This window comes from Spermophilus citellus (assembly GCF_964194105.1).
Source record: "Spermophilus citellus genome assembly, contig: SCAFFOLD_170, whole genome shotgun sequence".
NCBI classification, from domain to species: Eukaryota; Metazoa; Chordata; class Mammalia; order Rodentia; family Sciuridae; genus Spermophilus; species Spermophilus citellus.
Window position 1 is genome coordinate 6,449 of NW_027672762.1, and position 26,195 is coordinate 32,643.

The 26,195-nt window shown below is 40.6% G+C and overlaps 1 long non-coding RNA gene across 1 annotated transcript in view; it reads left to right on the forward strand.

The window, feature by feature from the left end:
• The first annotated feature begins 4,059 nt into the window (after positions 1-4,059).
• LOC308640645 overlaps positions 4,060-26,195 on the forward strand; it is a 357,814-nt gene continuing 335,678 nt past the window's right edge. Inside the window, exon 1 of the long non-coding RNA XR_014020326.1 lies at positions 4,060-4,164. This is a non-coding gene — a long non-coding RNA (uncharacterized lncRNA). The remainder of the gene's footprint in view (positions 4,165-26,195) is intronic.

Genomic DNA, 26,195 nt, shown 5'->3' on the forward strand with positions numbered 1-26,195 from the left:
TGAATTCTTTTCTTTCTGTTATTATGGTTTTCTACATTTAATTTGCTAGGAGTGATGATTGATTCAAGACTCACATTCTATTCTTAACTGCTTTCTGCTTGCTAAACTACTGTCTATACATCTTCATGATTTCATTTAAATACTTGGGAATTATTTCCCAAGTACTTGATACTGTTTTTATAAAAAAAATGTACGATGAACTTTTGAAAATATTTTTTATTGATTCTAATTAGTTACACAGGACAGCAGAATCATTTGGTCATCACATTCTACATAGGTGGATTATACCTACTCATTTTTCTGGTTCCACAGGATATAGAGTTACCCTGGTCATGACGTCATATATGTACAGAGAGTAATGACATCTGATTTATTTTACTTTCAATCTACCTCCATAGCCCCTCCCCCTTTTTCACTTCCCTCTGTCTAATCCAAATTTCCTCTATTCTTCCCAAGAACCTCACCCTTATTGTGAATTAGATCTTCATATCTGAGAAGACATTTGGCCTCTGATTTCTTGGGACTGGCTTATTTCGCTTAGCATGATATTCTCCATTTCCATCTATTTGCTGGTAAATGTCATCATTTTGTTCTTCTTTTAGGCTGCATAGTATTCCATTCTGTATATATACCAAAATTTCTTTATCCATTCATCTGTTGAAGGGCACAGAGATCAGAGATCCCCCAACCTTTGTTACAAAAATGCCATTGAGTCTGAAAAACCAGCCTGTACCTCAGAGCAAAGCCTGTTCAAGGAAGGGGCATGACCCTTGTCCTTTAAAAGACCCACAGAGCACTCCTAGGCATAAATGCACCCTGCTGAGTTGTTTTTCTGCAAATAACAGGAGATATCTGCTGTTCCAGGTGTCCCTGACTCAGTTTAGGTGGGGACCCATCGCAACCCCCTAGCAGCCACCAATCAGCATGAGATAGGGAAATACCTGGGATGCCAGATGACCCTCCCCGTAGTTTATGGTGGTTGATAACATGTTGGGAAACCATGTAGTTCAGCACATACAATCCTCGTGGCCTAAACCAACCAGTTCAAATGAATCCCCCTCTGTACTAATCAATCACCCCTACCCAACTTGTTCCCACCAGTGCATGTGCTAATCATGTTTTAGAGTTGTTTTATGATTTTCCCGCGGTGTGTGATGATTTGCCAAGAGATGCTATGACATATGTGAAGTCCCTGCCTTCCCCAGAGAGTATATAAAACTGCTGCAAACCCTGGGCTAGGGGCCTCTCAGCATCACAAGTTGCTGGATGCACATGGAGGACCAACCTAGCTCCCAATAAACAATTCTTTGCTGCTTACAAGGATCTTGGTCTCTGGTGGTCTTTGGGGTGTCCTGGATTTGAGCCTAACAAGTCTAGGAAAGATTATTGTAATAAACTTCAATTGGGCTTGAATTTTGTTAAATCTTTGTGAATTCTATAATTGTTTTGTAAAAGTCACATAAGTTTTTATAAATATATTTTTTAAATTTCCAAAAAAGTAAAAGAAAACAGTGCACCACAAATTGACATAAGGATTCAGTGTATTCTCCAAACTTGGAGAGAAATTGACAAGTTCCCTAAAACCCACATCAATTTGTGAAGAAAACCAAAACTATGACCCACTCTTTCAAATACATGACAAAACTCTGTGGTTCAGCACAGTGACATCAATTCTTACTGAAAAACTACAGTGAACAAACCACAAAGTTCTAGCCTGAGATTGGATTCTTATAAACCACTGGGAGTATTTGAAGATGGAATGATGCACACAACTGTGAACAATTCATTATAGTAAATGGACCAAGAATTTCAATGAGGACAGAAGTGTTTCTAAAATGATTCTAGAAAATTCAAAAGTTGTCCTGCAGAATGACGAAGCTGCAGCCCCAGCACCAGTCACACACTAAACATACAGTCATCCATGGTTAACAAATATATGAAAAAAAAGTTCAATATCTCTAGTAATTAGAGAAATGCAAGTTAAAACTATTTCCTCTCACTCCAGTCAGGAGGGCCATTCTCAGGAATACAAGTATCATTAAATATTGGCAAGTAGGTGGGGAAAAGGTTCACTCACCCATTGTGGGTGGGACTGCAGATTGGTGCAACCACTCTGGAAAGCAGTATGGAGATTCCTTGGAAAACTTGAAATGGAACCTCCATTTGACCCAGCTATGCCACTTCTTGATTTATATCCAAAGGACTTAAAAATCAGTGCACTACAGTGACTCAGCCACAAAAATGTTTACAGCAACTCAATTCACAATAGCTCAACTATGCAATCAGCCTAGTTGCCCTTCAACAGATGAATGGTTAAAGAAAATGTGATACACACACACACACACAGGGAGGTTGAGGAGGGAAAAAATAAAAGTGTATTGGATTAGATAAAGGGAACTTATGGAAAGGGAGGGGAATGGTATAGGAAAGAGAGTAAACTGAATGGGATACATTTTTTATGTTCATATATAACTACAGACCAGGGTAACTCCACATCATGTACAACTAAAAGACTGGGATCCTAAGCAGAATAAGTTACACTGTGTATGTATAATGTGTCAAAATATACTCTAGTGTCATGGAACACACAGAAATGGAAATACTGAAATTACTCGAATTATCAAGGCAAAAAACAAGAGGGAATTTTGGGGATCTTGAGAGAGGATAGATGTCTTAGAATCATAGTGAAGGTACAATCAGAAACCACTTTTAAAAATTTTTTATTTTTTATTTGATTTTCTTGGTATGGAGGATTGAACCTATGGGCACTTAACCACTGATCCACATGCCCAGCTCTTCTTTATATTTTATTTAGAGAGAAGATCTCACTGAGTTGCTTCAGGCCTCACTAAGTTGCCAAGGCTGGTTGGAAACTCTCAGTTCTCCTGCGCCAGCCTCCTGAGCTGCTGGGATGACAGGCATGAACCACTACACCAGCAAGAACAGAAAATTTGATAAAGAGTACCTCATCAAATTGATAAGAATTTTCTCTTCAAACATCATAAAGAATGTGAAAACAGTCTCTAGACTGAAGCATTCCAAAATCTATGCATACTTCAGTATAACATTATTTTACTAATGAATGTTTTCCAAAGGTTATTGATATGCTCTGTGCAAATACCCCCATCTCTGAAATCTGGGGGATCTTAGAGTAGGTCTCCACTTGCTGCTCAGGTGACACAATCTGAGGCTAACAGGGACCCTAAGAACTCTGCAGCCGCGTGTCCCTGCAAGAGCCCGGCAGGGGGCGCCCTTCCCACAACTCCACCCTTCTCCTGCAGGATTTTTTTAATTGGAGGAGGAATGATGGGGTCTGACTCTCATTCATGCTTTCCCTGCAAGTGAGGATACAGAACAACTCCAAAGCTGAAACCAAGCCTCTTGTGAACAAGGCATCAGGAAGCTAGACTCAGCCCCCTGAAACCTGACCCCTGGCCTCATTTGAATGGCTTCTCCTCAATAAAAGGGTTCAGCCTGTGTGTGTGTGTGTGTGTGTGTGTGTGTGTGTGTGTATTTTCTGAATCTCCTACTAGATCAGATGGCTGTAAGTTGGGGATGCATTTGCTTATCGCAGAAACAAAGCCATCTATGTTCCTGGGATGGCCCCCAAATCCCTCTTCTTGTTCCTGACTATATAATTACAAGAAATAAATAGATGTATACACAAGGATCATCAGCTACATCACGTGATGTCACATGAAAGCGTTCACTCCTAGTTAAAACAAATTGAAATGGATCCAAAATATCTTAAGAACCACGTGGTTACATAAAGTTAATCAATTCTACTGTATTATTATAGGTTATGCCTTATCTACAGAAATATCCAAGGACTTTAACTATATTTACATTGATATTTCTTTTCTTTTTTTTTAAAAAATATATATTTTTTAAGTCGTTGATGGGCCTTTTCCTTTTTTATTTATTTGTATGCATTGCCAAGAATCGAACCCAGTGCCTCATGCATGCCAGGCAAGTGTGCTACCACTGAACCCCAACCCCAGCCCTCATTGATATTTCTTTTTTTATCAAGGTACAAAGATAATTATTTTTCAGAAATTATTTTCAGAAATCATTTCAAAGTGTAACCAGGAAAAATTCTAAAAGGAATTTCAACAGAGGAGAAGCACACACTGGAGGACCTAAGTAGAAAGAAATCATCTTTGGGTAAACCAAGATCTTTATATTCTAGGTTTTTATGATAAAAATATTTTCCTAAATAGAAATATATTTATATTATTAATTAGATAGATAATATAGAAATGTAAAAAAAAAAAAAAGATTTGTATGTACTGGACTGACTAAAAGTTTTAACTGATTAATTCAAGGATATTTCAGGCTATTTCCCTGATTTTACTCTCTATGCTGATACTGAGCTAATATTTTTTGTTCATATTTTGACATGATAAAGACGTATTAAAATATTAAGTTTAATTCTGTTAAGCAAAGTCTTTATTGCCTAATGATTCTTATTGTTTAAGGCAAGGATTAATTTGGGTGAATAAATTCACATCTTTGATTAAACACTAAATACATTAAACTGCTGACTTAGATTCTAATTTTTACAATTCTCCTTGGAGACTAAATTTGATTGATTCAAAGACTGTCTATTCTTGCATATTTTGTTTGTTGAATCATTTTGAGATCTGGGAATTTTATTAGGACTGAGGTTCTCCAAATTAAAGTTGTACGTTAGTTTTGAGCAATAAAAGTTGCAAACCTTGTTGAAAATTCATGGACATGATAGAAGTTCTCTGACTGGAACTATTATCCATAAAAATATGGTAGGATTTATATAATGTTTAATGACATTTTTAAAAAGACAATCAAGAGACACCTATTTAAAGGATAATATTCTGAGACATGAAGATATTTTGAGACCTTCTCTCAGAAAGAGATTGAGGATTCCCTGTAAATTGTTAGAATGGATCAACTAGTATATATATTGGGAAATTACAATAATCAATACAAGTTAAATCTGATCATTTAAATACTTGTACTACTATCCATAACTTAAACTGATGATACTATGGCTTATGCCAAGTCTTTACTCAATTTTATTAAATAAAGAAAAGGGGGAACACTGGACCCCAGAGGCACACACTTGATCTTACAAAATATTTAATTTTTTTCTTAATTGTAACATTGAGAATCTCAGGGCATATAGCTCAGTTGTTAGGGTGCTTTCCTCACATGCACAAGGCCCTGGGTTCAATCCCAAGCACCATCCCCCCAAAAAAAAATTGAGACTGCTGCTGAATTTACTGAATCATGTTGACTGCTGCTGAATATGATTCAGTAAATTAAATCAGATTTGAAAAAATAGAAATTAAACCTGTCCTCATGAAAATGACGGAAAAACCTGACACAGGAAGGTAAATCTTCCAACTGCAGATTTTCCAACCATGCAGCATCATGAGCTTGTCAGGTAAGCAAAAATTATGAAGAGACTTCTATGGACCCATTTCTCAGATCTATTTTTTTAAATTAATTTTTTTAGTTGTAGATGGAAACAATACCTTTATTTTGTTTATTTTCTCATGTGGTGCTGAGGATCAAACCCAGGGCTTCGCAAGTGCTAGGCAAGCACTCCACCACCGAGCCACCACCCCAGCACTCAGATCCATTTTTAATGTACATTGTAGTTTGGACTGGAAATCCCACCCATGAAACTAGATTAATCCTACTGACTGTAGTGCCCAGTTATATGTTGATCCTATGGCAAACAAGTTGTCTGGGATTATATTTGAGGAAAAGAAACCATACGAGAAACCTAAACCAGACAATCATGCTGGCCCTTGGAAATTAAGACTCCTTTTCTGGACCATTGTCCAAAGAGAAGGATTGTTGAAATAGAATTTTTCTCTACAGGCCAGTTATTTACATAAGGTATCCACCAACCTAGGGTTGCCCTGATAATTCTACAATGGAAATTGGCATGTTTCCTAATTATTATTCCTGAGTATTCCTGAGTATTATGCAAATATCTAGTCAGGACCACACAAGAGGACTAGAAATAGTGGATGCATTTAGGCTGGTCTACTAGAATGGACAAGAACAATTACAGGAGGATGCCTGTCACCTGGAGGTTTTACTGGTAATACCCTAACTCTCATGACATGGCACCCAAAAGGATGTTAGGATGTTTGTCTTTTGCCGTCAGAATATCTACATCACTGACAGACCTAACAGATTCCTTAAATGTGAGAATTAAGAGAAAGGATGATGACTATCCTGTAGCCTGTATGCATACAACTCATCTTACTTATTCCCAGCTGATATTTCAGAGCTACACTCTGCTGAAGTTACGATTCAGGTCTGAAACAGGTGCATGCCAGTTATCCAGACCTAGGCCATCTCCTGGTCTCATGAAGTGACCACTTTAAATATTATCCCTTGCTTCCATGATACAGTCTTTATGGCTCTGTTTCAAACTTACAACATAGGGATTCTCTTAACATCGGGCTTAAATTCCTTCCAAGAGCTTTCATAGTCAGATAAATGTTGTTGGTAAAACTAGAACTGAGTTAAAATGCTCTAAAAGGCCACTGTGATAAATATTGTGACTGAGCCCTCTGCTCCGTGGTTTGTGGAGAGGCTGAAGCGCCATGCCAAATGAAAATGTCAATGTTACCATTGCAAAGTCCAAGGCTTCCCAATAAAATCAAGAAAAGATGAAGGATCTTCTGATGAGTGTTTGGCAGAATACTACTACTGCTACTACTAACCTGGATCTTCCAAGTTGCCTATGTCCCAGAGATAGTATGTTTCCTACTAATGCCTTTTGTGTTTCAATAGTAGATCATGATGACCTCGGACCAAGAATCCAGTGACTGAAAGATACAATTTCCCAATCGCCTTCAAATATTAAGGAAGAGGAGATATGTGGGGAGCCACTCTGAATGACTCCTCGCCTTCCAGTCCTGAAGCAAGAGGCTCTGACAGATCACTACATCAACCCCTGAAACTCTCTCTCTCTCTCTTTCTCTCTCTCTCTCTCTCTCTCTCTCTCTTTCTCTCTCTCTCTCTCTTTCTCGTTCTCTCTTTCTGTGAACCCTTAAGGTCAGAGGAGACATCATAGAACCCAAAGAAAAAGGAATCAGGCAGCCAGGAGGGAGATCTGGGGCAAAGATGGGACTAGTTTGCTCATTACATTTCCTGATCTGGGTCTCAGGTGCGTATAATTGGACATTGTTTGTATTTTTATTTTTCTAATGACCTCTACCTTTGGATAGGATCACTCAGTCAATTCCCATATAATGTCACTTTTGATGTCATTAGTTTTATATCTGCCCTTTTACATTCTATTTTCTTATGTCTTTTTGGAGGGAGGGTGGGGACTGGGGATTGAACGCAGGGGCACTCAACCACTGAGCCCCATCCCCAGCCCTATTTTGTATTTTATTTAGAGAAAGGGTCTCATCAAATTGCTTAGGACCTCACCATGGCTGACTCTGGCTTTGAACTCATGGTCCTCCTGCCTCAGCCTCACAAGCTCCTGTGACTTGAAATGTGCACCACCATGCCCGGCCCTCTGAACTACATGCCCTGAACTACATCTCTATTGCAAGTTTTATTCTGAGACAGAGTGAAGCTAAATTGCGGAGGCTGCTCTAGCATGTTACTGATCTATTTTTTTGTTGTTTGTTTTGTTTTGCTGTTTGTTAATGAAGGTTTCTGATTTTTTTTTTTTAGAGAGAGAATGAACTCATTATAGAGCTGGGACCTCCTGAGAAACTGAGGCAGTGAAAAGACCCCCTTGAACCCATGATTTTTGCAATCACATCAGAAAGTTTTCAGACATGTCACCCTGTAACAGGCATGAACTTCTTGAAGGGGAAGGAGACATTCTCAAGGGCGATAGTGGGTCCTCTCAGAAAGCAGACGGACCCTGTGCCTCTTCTGCACTCTAGTTTTATTGGAGTCCCTGGTAAATTTCCAGAGACTCCTGCCCAGGTGCACTTTTTGACTTTTGACAGCAGGGTGACATCAAACTTTCAAGACTCGGCAGTCATGGCAACTCTATGTCACCTTGGCCCACGCTGAGCTATTCTAATTGGATTCTTATCCAAAGAATTATCCTTTCTTCCAAAATCTGGTCTGTGGAAAGAGTCACAGAGTCTGTCCCCGCATAGTCACTTGGGTTCCTCTTAGGGGGTTTCCTGCCTGCATTTCTCATGCAGATCACAGGTAGTTGGCTGAGGAATGTGACATCTCCTGTCCACTTGGGCCAGGCAGAGTTGCAGGTAAACTGCTTTTTGGAAAAGAATGCACGTGCAGGTCAGCACGGTGGGCCCATTTTATAGGATTATTCTCTTAACCGTCTGTTCCCATCATTCTTGTGTTTGTCCCCTAAAAGACTAAGAGACACAGGTACAGAAAAAGCACAGCTTTCGCTGACAGTGTTCAGGATGGAACATGTGGGCGAGCAGGCAAGTTGCAGTCAGCATTCTATCCTCTGGTTCACAAGGGTCCCCGCTTCCCACCCCAGTTCCTCTTTGGCAAAGTACTATGGGGTGCACCAACTTCCAGATCTTCACCTGGGTTTCACTGTGTCCCACTGGGCTGTTTAAAGAAGCATGCTGCAGGGCAGAGTGGCACATGCCTGACATCCCACTGGTTTGGGAGGTTAATGCAGGAAAGCTGCAAGTTTGAAGCAGCCTCTGCAGCTTAGGGAGGCCCTAAGCCACTTAGCCAGACCCTGTGTAAAAGTAAAAAAAGAGCTGGAACTTTGGCTCAGTGGCTAGGCAGTGCTCAGTTAAATCCCTGGTATCAAAAACCCCACATATTTGTATACAAAGCAATACACCCTTAGTTGTCCCCAACTCCCTTTGTCCTTTTGTGCTGGGAAAGTCTTCTTGGATTGAGTGCATCTTGGAGCTAGACACTTTTGACTTTACCTAAATCAACAATGTTTCTTTCACTCTTGGTCAGGGTGACCCCTCCCCTACCTCCTGTGGGTCCAGGGTGGTTCAGGTGCATGAACTCGGGATCTGCCACATCCACAGTCTGAGGCTGTACACTTGACTCTCCATTTTGCTCTCCTTGCCCTCAGGCTGCCTTTCTTATGTCTCAATTCTACATTTAAAGCAAAATACTATATTCTCATACCCATCCATGTTTGGTATTTTATTTAGAGTCAGGCTCTCATTGAGTTGCTTAGCACCTCATTTTTGCTGATGGCTAGATTCGAACAGGCAATCCTCCTGTCTCGGCCTCCTGAGCCTCTGGGATTACAGGCATGATCAATTATGCTTGGTCTTACCCTCTGATTTGTCAACTTCTTCATTGGATTGATTGTAGCTTGGAGTCACCATCTGGAGTTATTCTCTCGGGCCCATTACAGTTATGCTCACACCCACCTTCTTTGAACCACAATAAAAGCAATGCTCAGTGGCAAAGTGCCCTGCCCTCCATTCAGTCTCTATCATGGGGGACAATAAAGGCACCTGGAACTCAATTCTCAGCCCTGGGCAACTATGTGTCCACTTTTCCACACCTGTGGAAATATGACCTTTTACCCAATAGCCCCCCTAGTCCATGGGCAATATTGATAGGTAGAATGAACTTGGGCCAGTGAGCAGGATGTGAAAGACTTCACAAAGCCCAACTTAAGAGTAGAGAAAAAATTGTACTTAATTTTCAAGAGGGGGATAGACATGACAGGCAGTATTGGCCTCAAGTGGCAATTTTTTATGGTTTATATGCAGGGTTAATGGGCCCAGCTGAGCAGGGTTTTTGTTTATTTCTGGTTGGACTATCAGTTGAAACCCAGGATGCTGAGAGTGCTGGGTCAGCGCCTGGGGGTATGTTGCTTACTAGGGCTTGTGGCTTTTCTTGTAAACCTTGACATGGAAAGAATACACTGGAGGGGGACTTCCTCCTGACAAAGTGAGGTCAGTCTTTGCAATAGAGTGACATTTGTCCAGGGGGCAAGTGAGCATGAGCTCACAGACAAGTTATAAGACCACAGATGCCTGAAGCTTAAATCCTACAGATAATACTAAATCCTAGAATCAATTTCCCCTATCCATACATGCCTATGATTACCCATTCTACAAAACCTCAAAGTCCTTGTCAGCATCTGAAGACAGGGTAAGGACAGGGTTTCCTTGTCTTCCTGGTGTAGCTGCACTGGTCAAAGTTTCTTTCCTGCTTTGCATCATAACCTTTTCTGTTTGGTTTTGGGTGAACACCTGACCAGACCTGTGGGGTCTCCAGAGTCACGTCTCTGCATCAGACATCCTAACATTCGAAGTAGAACATGGATACTAAGCCCAAAGCACCCATTTTATTTCCACAGCACATTGCTGCCCTAGAGGATTGCCTTCCTTCCTCCCCCACCCTTTCTGCTGGGGAGGGAGCCTTGGGCATCAGAGCCAACCCCAGTTGCTTCCTTTCATAGATCAGGAGCCTCATCAAAGCAACAGAGGCCAGGAGGTGAGAAGAATTACTTAATAGTTTTCAAATTGTTTTCATTTTTAGACATTATATATGGGTCATATATATGATATCTTTAAAAAGTGTTTCAAAAATTTGGAGACCGTGTCTTTCTAAGTCACTTGAGATCGCATCAGCTGGGGGAAAAAAAAAAAAAAAAAAAATATATATATATATATATATATATATATATATATATATATATATATATATATATATATTATCTATAATATATATATATTATCGATAATATATTATATATAATATATATAATATATTATAGATAATATTCTGATTAGATGTACTTGGTGTGAGAAATATATATATTATATATATATTTTTTATATATAAATATATTTTATATATATATAAAATATATTATATAAAATATCTATTTTATATATGGAATATATTATATAAAATACATATTTTATATATAAAATATATAATATATTATATGTATTTTATAAAAAATATATGATATATATTTTATATATACAAAAATATATAAAATATATATATATTATATAATATATAATAAAATATCATTCTTTCTTTTTTAAGGTACTGGGGAATAAACCCAATGGGGCTTGACCCAGTCCTCTGAGCTCCATCCCCACCCTTTTCATTTTATTTGAAGACAGGGTCTCACTGTTTGCAGGTGCTGACCTGACCTTGGGCTCCTCCAGCCTCAGCCTCCAGGAGAAGCTGTGCTTTGTTTTTGTGTTGAGGTTAAACCCAGGGCCTCGCCATGTTCGGAAAGCACTCTATGGCTGAAGCCTAGCTCAGCGGCCTGTGTCACCTTTGTCCCAGAGGCTAAGCCTGGATTAGTTCCCAGCACAGCTTGGAAGCTCCTCCTGAAATGGGCTGGGGCCAAGAATCTGTCACTCTACCCAATTTCAGCCTGTGATTGGATGATGTTAGCTGTCAGTCACGATCCAGAGGCGGGCCTGGAGGCCATCCATCCGGGTCGCTGGGGGGAACTGTCAAATCAGTGCTCAGAGGGAGGGGAAGGGCGGGCTTCCGCAAGCTTGCGGGCTTTTCTTCCTCACCGACTGGGCTATGCCTGCTCCAGGCCCCCGTGTTCTCTGCTCCAGGGACCCAGGTGACTGCACTGCCAGTGTTCTCGGGGATCTCGGGTGCCCGGAGGTTCCTCCAGTGGACGCCAAGTCACCAGAGAAGCCAAAAATGGTGAGTTCGCTGAAGGTACGTGGTCAGCACCTGCCTTGGGGCTCGGCGGGCGGGTGAGCAGCTGAGTGGCGCGCGGAGTCGCTGCTGTCGGGTGGCTCTGGGCCCTGTCCCATGGTTCCCAGGGTTAGGAAGGGAGGCTCAGGTCCCAGGTGTCCACTTTGATCCCTACCTGTGGCCCACACTCACTTTTCCCAAAGTGTAGGAAGCAGGACCATAAATGCACCTTCCTTCTTTCAGTGGAGCTCCACCCAGTGGAGGTCCTCCATATTGCAGTCGCCTCCTGCCTTCTAAAAGGCCACCTTCCCTCCACCTGGCAGCTCAGCCAGACATTCCTTCTTCCCACTCGTTTCAAATAGACACAGTCTGCTAATTGTCATTATCGCTTAGTGAAATATTGGAAAGAATAAATCAATCTTCCTTCCCCCCTCCCTTCTCCCCTCCCTTCCTCCCTTCCCCTTGTGTTGGAATCTGGGCTGGCCTCCAATTTGTGATCCTCCTGCTTCAGCCTCCCACTTAACTGGGGTTACAGGCCTGTGCCAATGTCCCTGGCAAGAACAACACTTTTGAAAGCATTTGTTTTCTATTTGTGAATATTATCCTTGAGGGGAAAGAATAATCACTTAACACTTCCTTGTGTTTGGTCAGAATAACTGCTTTAAAGGGAATAAGGGGGTTGTTTATAGATCCCAGGGATACGGAATCCTGGGCTACATCAATACAGTATAACTGCTCCCTTTTCTGAGAGTCCATGATGTAGAGTCACACCAGTCCTGTAGTTAGGTAAGCGCACAGGGTAATAATGATGTAGGGACAAAGGAGGCAAGGCACTGCAGGTAGCTGTAAACAGTTTTATCTGGCTGCAGCCAGTCTCAGAGGGCACTGTTTTTGCTGTAATCAATCCATCCATCCCCTGAACCCCGAGTTCAGGTGGTTTCAGAATTTTATACCCAGCATGTAAGGGGAGGGGCTCAGATTTCACATTGTAATACCGGGACCCCCAAATAACTCTCAGACCACACAGTCTCATTCCAGTTAAGCCTTTATTGCTGGCCAGTGGCAGACACTCTGCTCTCGAAAGAATGAGATGGTCAGAGTGGTGCCCCTGCCTTCAGTTGGCTCCATATTTAAGCACAAAAACCACAAAAGGGAACTTTGGGGGTTCAGGCAACAGAAGCAAGCCTGAAAGTTGTGGTCAGTTAGTCTCCAGTTGGCCCCATAGGTCATTCTGTGTTCTTGGGGAATTTTCATGAACAAAAGATTACAAACTGCCCCAGTCATGAGCTTTTTGAGTGTCATGGCTGAGTTCACAAAGTGGAGTCACCATAGTCAAGTTGTCACATCACACACATAAAAGCAGCTTTTTCTTTCTCTGTTCTGGCCAAGTTAACCCTTCAAGGACAGCACCTGAGGAGGGGAGACCTTTTCCCCTTTCTTTCCTGCCCCACCAGCTGTTACCATGGAGCCCAGTTGGTGACTTCTCTGAAACCCAGCTCAAGGCCAGAGGCCTTGTTTGCACATTTCTACAAACTACTATACTGGATACAAGTGTGTAAAAAACTAGTAAGGGGGAGTCCAGCACCTGGAGTGCTGATTTCTTTCAGACTAGCAGCCCAGTAAAATAGGGCAACACAAAAATAGGAAGTTTATATACACTGAACTTTTTTGTGGACACTCTTTTGTTGACAGTCCTAAAATTAGCCGTGGTGAAGATTTCTGGAGAAACCCAGTTGAAATTTTCTGTGAAAAAAGGGGATGCCACTATAATAATATCTGATTCCTTTACTCTCCTTCATCTCCAGCTCTTTTCAGTATGATTTTCAGAAAGGATCTGGCTATGGTGCCCAGCCTGGCCTGAAAGTTGTGATCCTCCTGCCTCAGCTTCCCAATCTATTGGGTTTAAAGGCATCAACAACCCCAGCTACAGAAAATAGTTCATTTTAACCCAAATATTAATTATCATACTAAGGAACATGGATTCAAGTTACCCTGAATGATGTGTGTGTCCCTTTCTGGAAGAGATTACATCACATTTTTTCTTTCTTTTTCTTCTTTATGTTCTTTCTTTCCTTCCTTCCTTCCTTCCTTCCTTCCTTCCTTCCTTCCTTCCCCTTCCTCCCTCCCTCCCTCCCTTCCTTCCTTCCTTCGTTCCTTCCTTCCTTCCTCACACCAGGGATTGAACCCAGGGGCACTTAAACACTGAGCCACATCCCCAGCCCTTTTTATATTATATTTTCAGACATGATCTCACTCAGTTGTTGAGTCTGGCTTTGAATTTAGCAATCCTCCTATCTTAGCCATTCAAGCTGCTGGGATTACAGTTGTGTGCCACTGTGCCTGGCCTCCATGAACTTTTATAAAAGAAACTGTGTATCAGTGCATTAACCAATTGCATTGGTAGGAACATCAGATTGGTGGGGTACAGAAAAAACAAAGAAAATTTCTTCTGTATGTCTGTTACTGCATTGTGAGCTTTGGTAGACTTTGGAGACGTCTGGTAAGGTCAGTGATATATTCTGAGAAGTTTTGAGATTGTGGTCTGATACAGAAATTAAGATGATTGGCTATTAAAGATAATGTTTGCTCTCCATACAGAACCCTGCCTTTCCACCCTCATGGTGGTCTAGTTAGCCAAAGTCAAGTACTCTGAAGGTTCTTTGATGTAGATGCAACTGTATAGAGAACTTGAGTTCACAGCTGTAAAAATCTTGTGCTTTTTCTTTGATCTTCCTTAGGTGTAGACACCATGTCAGATTTCTTGGGCAGAGGTTCCCTTTGGACACCTCCCAAAGTCCCATGTCCTCAGCCACTGTCCTCTCCTGGAGCTGCCACAGAGTGCCCACAACTGCCCTGTGCCTTGCAGGGTGAACAGAATTTCAGGCCCTGGGTCAGCTCCCCCTAGAGGGCAGCCTGATGTGTGGGGGGCAGGCTCTCAGGGAAGCTGCTGGGGCCCCTGGGCTAAGGAATCTCCTGGAAAAGGCCTCATCTAAACAGCTACTTCCTTGGGACCTTGTTTTCCCCAAGCTCTGTTCCCATTATTTGGAGACAGGTGGACAGTCGGCCTGTGGATGCTGGTGCTGAGGGTCAAGGTGAGCAGTGACTCCTGCCCTTTTAGTCTCTCATGGTGTGAAGGAGCAAAACCTCTCCTGGAGCATAATGACCACCCACCCCAGTGCAGACCTGTGCAAACCTGAAAAGCCTCATAGACTGGAGTCATGGTCCAGGTGCCTGGGAGGGTGATCCTGGATGCTTTCCATGAGCAAGACCAGGATGAAGCATGTCCCAGCTGTCAGAGACCTTCCCTGCCCCTTGAGCCTGACACATCTGTGCTCCCTCAGCACCAAAGCTTTCTGTGTATCACTTTGAAATGATATGCTCACTTATCTGAGGCCCTGGTTTATTTATTCAGAGCCAAATGGGATGGAGTATTATTAAAGAAGCAAGAGAGAGTTGGGTTAAAATCCACCTTTTTTTTTTTTTTTTGTTAAAAATCCCAGCTTACAGCCAGATACAGTGGTGCACACCTGTGATCCTTCCTGCTCCAGAGGCTGAGACAGGAGTGTTGCAAATTTGAGGACAGCCTTAGCAACTTAGCGAGGCCTTATGCAACCTGGTGAGACTGCGTCTCAAAATAAAATATAAAAATGACTGGGGATGTGGCTCAGTAGTAATATCTCTGGGTTTAATCTCGGGGGCATCAAACAAAAAAGAAAAATAGAAAAAGAAAACATCTAATTGACTAATTTACCTTTTGCTACCCCTGAGCATGTGTAGAAAGTTTGTAAGATTCAGATTTGTCTTTTCATGGTTTCAAATTGAAATCCAACCCTCGATTCCAAAATACCACGTAAGATACAGAGAAACTCTGTCTTGCATTATTGCTGCAGAATTTGAGTCCAATTCTACAAAAATAGTGGTGGATAAATTTATGAATGTGATTTTATGGAAACTTGTATCTGTCCTTCACAAGGTGATGAATTTGACAAAGGACGACAGTTTTTCACTGTTGTTGTCTGAACTTGGCAGGTTCATGCTAACTGTGTGGTTTTTTGTTATCAGGAATGGAACCCAGAGGTGCTTAATCACAAGCCCCTTTTAGATTCTTTGTTTTGAGACAGTCTTGCTACATCTTCTAGGGCCTCAGACTCCTGAACCGCTGGGGTTACAGGTGTGCACCATCACACCCGTCTTCATTGTAAATTTTAAGGACAATTTTGGCAATAGCTTGAATACCCAACTGTAATCATTTAATCACTGAATATCAGTGAAAGAGTAAATGACACCTGTTTTCTGCAAAGGAGAGATCCATGTGTCTAAATAAGGGTGCTGATCCCCTCACCATGTCACCTAATTCCTGTTCCCTCCCAACTGCCTCCTCGTAGGGCCACCCCTTTGGGAGCTAGCCTTTTAGCTTACAAAATTTGGGAGTAACATAAATGCTCTCTCTATTCTCTCTGTCTTGTACAACATTTTGGCTGGTCTTAGATACAGTTTACTATTTCCAATTTTTTGAAGAGTATTTTTTGTTGTGGCTGTAGTTGGACACCATACCTATTTATTTATTTTTATGTGGTGCTGAGGATCAAACCTAGGGCCTCTCATGTGCTAGGCAAGCAGTCTACTGCTGAGCCAGAATCCCAACCCAACTATTTAAATTTTTAGATGTAGTTTTTCTTAAGTTTACCTCCAAAATACAGTAAACCTTCCCCTAAATTTCACAGAATTTACTGAAACACTCAGTGTTTTTTCAGAGAGTTTAGATCATGGGAACATTCAGTCTTCTTTATGAGAAAGTGTGGTGTCTTTCCACTGATTTTGTTGTGTTTTTATGCCTCTAATTGTGTGCCTTTTGTATTATAATCATTTTTATCTCTCATTACATGTATTTTACCAAGCCCTACTCTCCAGCCCAAGAGAATTAGTATTGTAGACTGTTGTTTATTTATTTGCTTACTTATTGAGTGCTTGGAATTGATGCCATGGACTTGCTCATGCTTAGTTATCTCCCAGAAATGAATTTCAATTTCTGAGCAACGTTCTGGAGGTGGGCAGGTGTTTTACTGGGGAATAAACCTACAGGCACTTGACCACTGAGCACATCCTCCGCCCTTCTTATTTATTTATTTATTTATTTATTTATTTATTTTTATTTTGTATAGATGTAGATGGATAGAATACCTTTATTTTATTTATTTTTCTGTGGTGCTGAGGATCATACCCAGTGCCTCACACATGTTAGCAAGTGGTGTGCCACTCAGCTACAGTCCCAGATCCCCTTGTTATTTTTGATGAAGACCAGTCTCACTAAATTTCTGAGTGTCTTGCTATGTTGCTGAGACAGGCCTCAAACTTTTGCCATTTCCCTGCCTTGACCTCCCTAGAGGCTGAAATTACAGGTGCACACCACTACACCAGCAGTTGGAATGAGTTTTGAAGACTTATCATCCAATTTCTTTCCAGATGAAAATAGTATTGAAAATCAGTTTTCTTGCTTTTGTTCATACTTTTGAAATTTGTAACTATGACTCTTCATAAACTTTGTTTTTATGAGCAATTTTAGGCTTACATAGTTTTAGTCAGTGTTCTCTAGAGGAAAAGTATCAAGAGGAAGTATGATTATCAAAGGGGATTCATTAGATTGGCCTACTTGACCCAAAGGTGGATGTCCACAGTGGCCATCTGCAGGCTGGAGAGCATGAGAAATAGTAGCTGCAGAGTCCCAGAGGCTGAAGCCTCAGAACAAGGGGGATCAATGGTGCTGCCCTAGTCCAGACCAAAGATTCTGGAAACTCAGTAGAGAATCACTGCCAGAGTCCACTTTGGGAGAGTGAAGAATTTTGTTCCACCCAAGACAGCGTCCTATTGGATGGTGCTGCCTAGCTTAAGGAGGTTCTCCAGTTTGGCTCACTATCCCATATGCCCATCATTTGTAGACACACCCTCATGGACACACCCAGAAGCTCATTAATCATCGGCATCCTTTAATCCAATCAAGGTGACAATTAAATGTGCCATTACACATAGTATTAAATACGCCTTCTCTCCAGCTGATAGTCTCCACTGTTTTCAACATATTGCATTGGTGTAGGGTGTTTGTTAGTTACTAAACCAGTGTTGAACATTTGATAAAGAGAATGGATGAAGCAACATCTCATGTTAAGCCAAAGTTCATCCTTTACTTTAGGGTTCCTCTTCCTTGTGATGTGATTGTGTGTGTCACGTCGTATACAAGATAATTTCATACAGAAGAGTTTCACTGCTCTGGGAATCCTGTGTTCCACCTGTTCATCACTCCTCCTCATTCCTTCCTCCCTCTCTGCTCCCTAAGTCCCTGGCACCCATCAGTTCTGCTAGTGCATCTATAATGTTGTCTTTTGCAGAATGTTCTTGACTTGGACTCTTACTGCACTTGGCCATTTCAAACTGGCTTCTCTCACTTACCAGTCTGCCTTTAAGGGTGCTGTATCATTCCAGGCTGCAGAGCTCATTTTCTGGGTGATGCTCTTTGGTGTGGTTAAACTTCAGCTTGTCCATTCAGTATTGAAAGGTGCATCTTCCTTGCATCTAGTTTTGGGCCGTTCTGGATATGGCTGCTGTAGTCACTGCAGTGAGGGTTCCTGTGCCCATAATTTTCACATCATTTGCATAGACATTTGGAGTGTGATGACTTAATTGTACAGTTTTTTTTTTTGCATTTATGATTAAATTTTGCATTTATGATTATGAGCATCATTCATAGTTTTCTTTTCTATTTAATAATTTTCTTCATCCCTTTAATTTGGATAATATGGTAACTTATGCCTCAGGAAGACTTAGGAGGTGTTAACTCAGCTTCTATGTTCTGGAAACAAAGTAGAAAATTGGTAGCAGTTCTTATGTGTCTCATGGAAGCCTGTTTGAGATGTCAGAGCCTGGCCTTGCCTTTTTGGGAAGCAATTAGTTACTGAGTCTGTTTTTTTCAGCAGCCATGGGCTCATCTGTTTTGTGTATTTCCCCTTGTGTGTAAGTTGTAGGAGATTGTCTCGCTCAAAGAAATGGTCCAGTTTCTGCAAGTTGTTTAGTTTGTGTCAAGCACGTTTATGATAATCTTGAAGTTCCAATGCATTGTTGACGATGACAGTTTTAAATCTGTTAGTAGGTTTTCAGTCCTCGTTGTTTTTTTCTTTAATATTATTGTATATTTTACACTTTTAATTTCTTTCTTTTTATGTGGCAGTGAGGATTGAACCCAGTTTCTCCTAAGCACTAGGCAAGCTGTCTTCCACTGAGCCACAACCCCAGTCCCTGTCCTCTGTATTCTTAGCCTTTCGCTAGTTAATCAGTGATGCTGATGTTCATGAAGAACTTGATTTGCAGACTGCGGATTCCCTGAGTGTTGTTTCATCAGCACTTTCTCTGTTACCTGCTGTTGAGAGCCACAGCCGAAGGGGCCCCAGCAAACTTTCAGACTGCTAGCTGATGATTGGCTCACAGCGGCCCCAGCAAATTCTAGCTGATTGGCTCATCTGCATTGATGCTCATTGGGCTGTTTGCCCGCCCTTTCAGCCTATGGAGCTGCTCATTCAGGGACTTTTTGGCTCCGCCAATGTGACCTAGCCAATCGGCCTCAAGAGCAGGAGGAGTAGGGGAGGTTGAGAGGCTTGTGGGAAGCCGGTGGAGGCAGTTGGACTGTGAAGGTTTTTCCTGAGGAGCTTTTTTGTTTGTCCTTTGTGGTTCTAAAAATAAAGTTTGTTTCTTTAGACAAGTGGCTCCTGAATTGTGCCCAGCCAGACTGCGGCATTTGGTGGGCCGCACGGGGAACGACTGAGGGTAAGTGATAAGGTAAACTGCTTGCCCCTGAGGGCAGGGTGAGAGGATGGGTAGCCATTTTAAGATTCTTCTTTTGTTTTGCTTCACTTTTGTTTTAAGTTGCCTGTCCCTGGAGATGAGTGAGACGAAAGAAAAACCGCTCACATATGAGGAAAAACTATTTACGTCTGAGAAAGGGAGAAAGGACGGATGCACATGTCATGAGGATAGAAAGGCTATAATGATTTGTTGTTGTTCCATTTTTATTTCATTCTATCTCGGTTTTGTTTGGCGTCATCTTGTTGGGTTGTATTATAGTAGAAATATGGGATCAGACATTAGTAAAAAACAAACCAAAAGAGTGTTAAGTAAATTGTTAGAGGAAGGAGGCATCCCAGTAAAATCAAGAGCAGTCAGGGCATACATTGATACAATACAAAAATGTAGCCCATGGCTTTTTAAGGAGGAGTTGTTGAATATATCACAATGGAACCATCATGGTAAAGTTTTAAAAAAGAATAGAAAAAAAAAAGCCCAGGGACTCTGCCAGTTGGCACATTGCCATTGTGGATGTTCGTATCTTGTTTGCTTAGTCCAAAGGCCTCTTAAGCTAGTCAGAGAAAGAAAGTGTAAAGCAGAAAAAGCCATCAGGGGAAAGTTACAACAGGAGACTGCTACTAACACCTTTCTATCACCAGAGGGTGTAAGTGTCCAACCAACAGCACCACCTCTACAGGAGACTGCTACTAACACCTTTCTATCACCAGAGGACGTAAGTGACCAACCAACAAGGCCACCTCCATATGCTGGGAGGCCCCCAACCCCCGCAGTAGATAGTTGGCATCCTGAGACAGGATCTCAAATATTAACATGCTCTGTATTTGAGGCAGGAGGGCAGCAAATTCACCATGCTTTAAATTTCAAAAAAGTGAAGCAGCTAAAAGAGGCTGTAACAACCTGTGGTCCTCAAGCACCCTTCACTGTAAGCATGGTCGAATCCATTACCAACTTGAACATGACGCCAGCAGATTGGGCTAATATTTGTAAAGCTGTGCTAAATGGAGGACAATACCTGTTATGGAAGGTTGCCAATGAGGAATTTTGCAAGGAGACGGCTAGGCAAAATGCAGCAGCTGGTTATCCTCAGAGAAATCTAGGTATGTTGTTAGGAAAGGGACCTTATGAGGATCAGCAGCAACAAATTGCATATGATCCTGGTGTATACGCACAAATTGCTGCAGATGTGGTTAGGGCATGGAAGACATTACCAGGGCATGGAGGTTTACAAGGTCAATTATCTAAGGTAATACAAGGAGCTAATAACCTTATGCTGAATTTGTAGATAGGCTTATTCAAACAGCTACCAGAGTTTTTGGGAATACAGAACAAGCAATGCCATTAATAAAATGACTGGCTTATGAGCAAGCAAATCATTGGTGCAGAGAAGTCATTAGACCATGGAAACATGAAGATTTAAACACATATATTAAATTATGTAGAGACATTAATGAACAAGGGCAAGTCGTGGCAGCTGCAGTAAAACAGGCTTTAGATGCCAGAGACATTAATGAACAAGGGCAAGTTATGGCAGCTGCAGTAAAACAGGCTTTAGATGCCAGAGACATTAATGAACAAGGGCAACTCGTGGCAGCTGCAGTAAAACAGGCTTTAGATGGCAGGCCAAGAACATGCTACAATTGTGAACAAACAGGACATTTTAAAAGGAATTGCCCCATAGGAGGAGGGTTTAACAAAACTTGGTATCAAAGGAGTAGAATACCGGGTATTTGCCCACGATGCTGTAGAGGGAAACATTGGGCTAATAAATGCCATTCTCAAACCACCATAGAGGGTACTCCATTATCAAAAAATGAACAAGGACCAGGTGTTTATCCACGATATCATGGAGAAAGGCATCGGGCTCCATTGCCAAAAAATGGACAGGGGTTCCCAATGCTCCGGGGCCCCAAACCACAAATATACGGAGCACTGGAGGAACCCAGCAACCCCATCAGGGTAGTGCCCAGGACACATTGTCCATCAGATCCCTTATCAGACAAACCAGAGGGAGCGCAGGGTTGGACATCTGCGCCTCCTCCAGATCAGTACTAACTCCAGAGATGGGAGTTCAAATCATTCCCACAGGGGTAAAAGGACCTCTTCCCAAAGGAACAATAGGCTTATTATTGGGACGCAGCTCTTCTACTCTAAAAGGACTTATGATAAGTCCTGGGGTAATTGATCCCAGTTATGAAGGTGCAATAAAAATTATAGCCAGTTCTCCAAAGGGTATATCAGTAATTTCACCAGGAGATGGAATAACACAGTTACTAATAATACCCAGCCTACATGATAAATTTTCCAGTCGTACTGTAGAAAGAGGTTCCAAGGGATTAGGCTCCACAGGTGTAGATTGGGTTATGCTTTCTTTAAATTTAGATTCTCGCCCCATGCTAAAACTAAATATTCAAGGACATGAATTTAATGGGCTACTGGATACAGGTCCAGACCTTAGCATCATGTTTCGTCCAGAATGGCGAAAACATTGGCCATTACAACAAGCCACTCAAATGCTTCGAGGCCTAGGAGTGGCGACTAATCCCCATAGAAGTGCAATGGTATTAGATTGGAAGGATCCTGAAGGATGTGAAGGAACTATACAGCCATATGTATTGGATCATCTTCACGTAAATTTATGGGGACGAGATGTCCTAGATCAATTAGGTTTGACGTTAACAAATAACATCAACCAAAATGCACCCACTATTATGACTAGACAAGGTTTTAGGAAAGGAAAAAGATTAGAAAAACAAGAACAAGGTATAGCAGCACCAATACAAATAGATCAAGGAATGGACAGACATGGGTTGGATTTTCAGAAAGGGCCACTAAGACAATAAAAATTACTTGGAAATCAGAAAGACCAGTATGGGTTCCTCAGTGGCCCCTGACTAAAGAAAAGATACAAGCAGCCCATGACCTGGTCAAACAACAATTAGCGGAAGGACATATACAACCTTCTGTATCTCCGCATAATACTCCCATTTTTGTCATCAGAAAGAAATCTGGTAAATGGAGATTATTGTAAGATTTAAGAGCCATTAATAATGAGATGGTTATTATGGAACCTGCTCAATCGGGGATTCCTGAATTGTCTGCTTTGCCAAAAACTTGGTATGTTTTAGTTATAGATATTAAAGATTGTTTTTTTTTTTCAATTCCAATTCATCTTGAGGATAGTCCACGTTTTGCATTTACTATCCCTGCACTGAATCATGAAGGTCCTGATCAGAAATATGAGTGGAAAGTACTCCCTCAAGGGATGGCTAACAGCCCAAGTATGTTTCAAATTTATGTTAACAAAGTAATCCAGCCACTTAGAAATCAAAATCCTGAACTACAAATATTTCACTATATGGATGATGTATTATCGGCACACAAAGATAAAAACACATTGCTAGAATGTTATGCCACACTCACAAACTTATTAAAAAATTATAATCTAGAGATAGCAATAGATAAAGTACAATTAAATTTCCAATTAATTATTTAGGAATTCTGTTATCCTCAACCATGGTCCATCCACCAAAAATTCAAATACGAGTAGATCAACTGAAATCACTTAACGGCTTTCAAAAGTTATTAGGAGACATAAATTGGATAAGGCCTTATCTAGGTATACCAACAGGAGAGTTGGGACCTTTATTTGATATCCTAAAAGTTCCATCAGATCCAAATTCACCCCGAATGTTAATGCCTGAAGCAAGAAAGGCATTAAAAATCATTGAAACATATATGGGAAATATGCATTTGGATAGAATTGATATAAGTTTGCCTTTATTATTTATTGTACTACCAACAAAATATATTCCTACTGGAGTATTTTGGTAAGAAGGTCCATTATTATGGGTACATTTTTCTTATTCTCCTAACACTACTGTTACTAGGTATCCTGAGGCTGTAGGACAATTAATACTCAAAGGAATAAAAGCAGCAAAGGGAGTGTTTGGAATTTCTCCCAATAAAATTATTACTCCATATACTATGGGTCAAATTGATGAGTTAGCTAATGAGTTAAATACTTGGGCAATAATCATGTGCAAATCTAATGTTTCATTTGATAACCACTTACCATCGAATCCTTTATTGTCTTTTTGGTCATTGCATCCTGTAATTTTTCCAAAAATGACAAGAAAAACCCCTATCATGAATGCTCCAAATATATTCACTGATGGGTCAAATAATGGTACAACAGCAATAGTTACCCCTGATCAAACTTTTACATTTTTAGTACCCAAACAATCAGCTCAAAAGGTAGAGCTTAATGCAGTATTACAAGCTTTTGTGATGTTTAAAGATTCTGTATTTAATTTATTTTCTGATAGTCAGTATGTAGTTAATGCTATAGTATCCCTTGAAGATGCTGGTAGGATTTCCCCTTCCTCTACTGTTTTCTCTTTTCTTTCCACTATACAAAGTCTAATCTGGGACAGAAAAGATCCATTCTTTATAAGACATACCAGGGCACATACACGATTGCCTGGAGCCCTTAGTTTGGGCAATTATTTAGCAGATAAAACTACACATGGCATACATATTTTCTCTACACTAGAAGAAGCTATAAATTTTCATAAAAGGTTCCATGTCAATGCTAATACTTTACAAAAGCGTCTTAAAATAACTAAGGAACAAGCTAGACAAATAATAAAACAATGTCAAAATTGTGTGACCTTTTTACCACAAGTTAATCTTGGAGTCAATCCTAGAGGAATGATACCTAACCATATTTGGCAGATGGATGTCACACACTTGCCAGAATTTGAAAAATTAAAATATTTGCATGTTACAGTTGATACTTCTTCTGGATTTTTGATGGGCTCCCTTCATGCCAGAGAAAAAACTTAAGATATTATAGCTCATTGCTTACAAAATGTTGCCACTGTGGGCATTCCAAAACAGATTATGCCCCTGGTTATACTTCTATCTCTTTTAAACAATTTTGCTCAACATTTGGCATTACTCATATAACAAGAATCCCATACAATCCACAGGGACAAGGCATAGTTGAAAGAGCTCATCAAACTATTAAAATGTACTTATTAAAGCAAAAAGAAGGAATTGGGAAGGGGTATATATTCCCCAAAGTTAAACTTGAAATAACCCTTTTTACTCTAAACTTTTAAAATTTGGATTCATCAGGGCTTAGTGCTGCAGAAAGGCATATGTGTCCAAAAAATGTACAGAAGCCCAAGGTACTTTGGAAGGATATTCTAACAGGACAATGGAAAGGTCCTGACCCAGTAATTGTCTGGAGTCGGGGAGTCTGTTTATGTGTTTCCACAGTGAGAACAGCAGCCGATTTGGATTCCAGAGAGATTAACTAAAGCGATTTCTTTTTTTTTTTCGAGAGAGAGGGAGAGAATTTTTTAATATTTATTTTTTAGTTCTTGGCAGACATAACATCTTTTGTTTTTGTATGTGGTGCTGAGGATCGAACCCGGGCCACACGCATGCCAGGCGATTGCGCTACTGCTTGAGCCATATCCCCAGCCCTAACTAAAGCGATTTCTACAGACGAAAAATAAGATGATTTGGCTCAAATCCATAACAGCTGATATCCAGAACTCCAGTTTGGCTACCCTTACATCGTCGACAGAACCAGGATGCTTTTTTCAATATCTATTATTGCCCTCCCACATCATGAAGTTCTATTTTGTTTTTTGAGCTCATACAGACCTAGGTTAATGTTTTGCTGATCAGTTCTATTTTTTGACTATAGAGTTTTTAAACATTGCAATGGAGATTTCACCTGTAAAAAGTTATCAGGCCTTTACTATTATGTTATGTGTTGTGTGCACACTTGTCTTTTATGTTGTATGTTTGTATGTACATATGTCCATATATCATATATGATGAGCGCTCATGAAAAAATGGATCCAAATATTTTTTTTCACGTGATTTAAATGGTTTCTTTTCTTTTCTTTTTTTTTATTGGTTGTTCACAACATTACAAAGCTCTTGACATATCATATTTCATACATTAGATTGAAGTGGGTTATGAACCCCCAATTTTACGCCAAATGCAGATTGCAGAATCACGTCGGTTACACATCCACAATTTTACATAATGCCCTATTAGTAATTGTTGTATTCTGCTACCTTTCCTATACCCTACTATCCCCCCTCCCCCCCTCCCATCTTCTCTCTCTACCCCATCTACTGTAATTCATTTCTCTCCTTGTTTATTTTCCCATTCCCCTAACAACCTCTTATATGTAATTTAAAAAAAGAAGTTAAGCATCTTTATCAGGAGATAGAGATTATAAAAAATAATCAAACAATAATTCTAGAAATGAAGGAAACGGTAAACCAAATTAAAAACTCAATTGAGAGTATCACTAACAGAGTGGAGCAAGTAGAAGCCAGAACGTCAGATAATGAAGACAAAATATATCATCTTGAAAACAGTCTAGCCAACTCAGAAAGGCTGGTAAAAAATCACGAGAAAAACATCCAAGAGTTATGGGATAACATAAAAAAACCAAACTTTCGAGTCATCGGGATAGAAGAAGGTACAGAGATTCAAACCAAGGGAATGAGTAACCTGCTGAGTGAAATAATTACAGAAAACTTTCCAGAAATAAAAAAGGAAACAGATATACAAATTGAAGATGCATACAGGACACCGAGCACACAAAATCACAGTAGACCAACGCCAAGACACATTGTTATGAAGATATCCAATATACAGAACAAAGAGAAAATATTAAAAGCTACAAGAG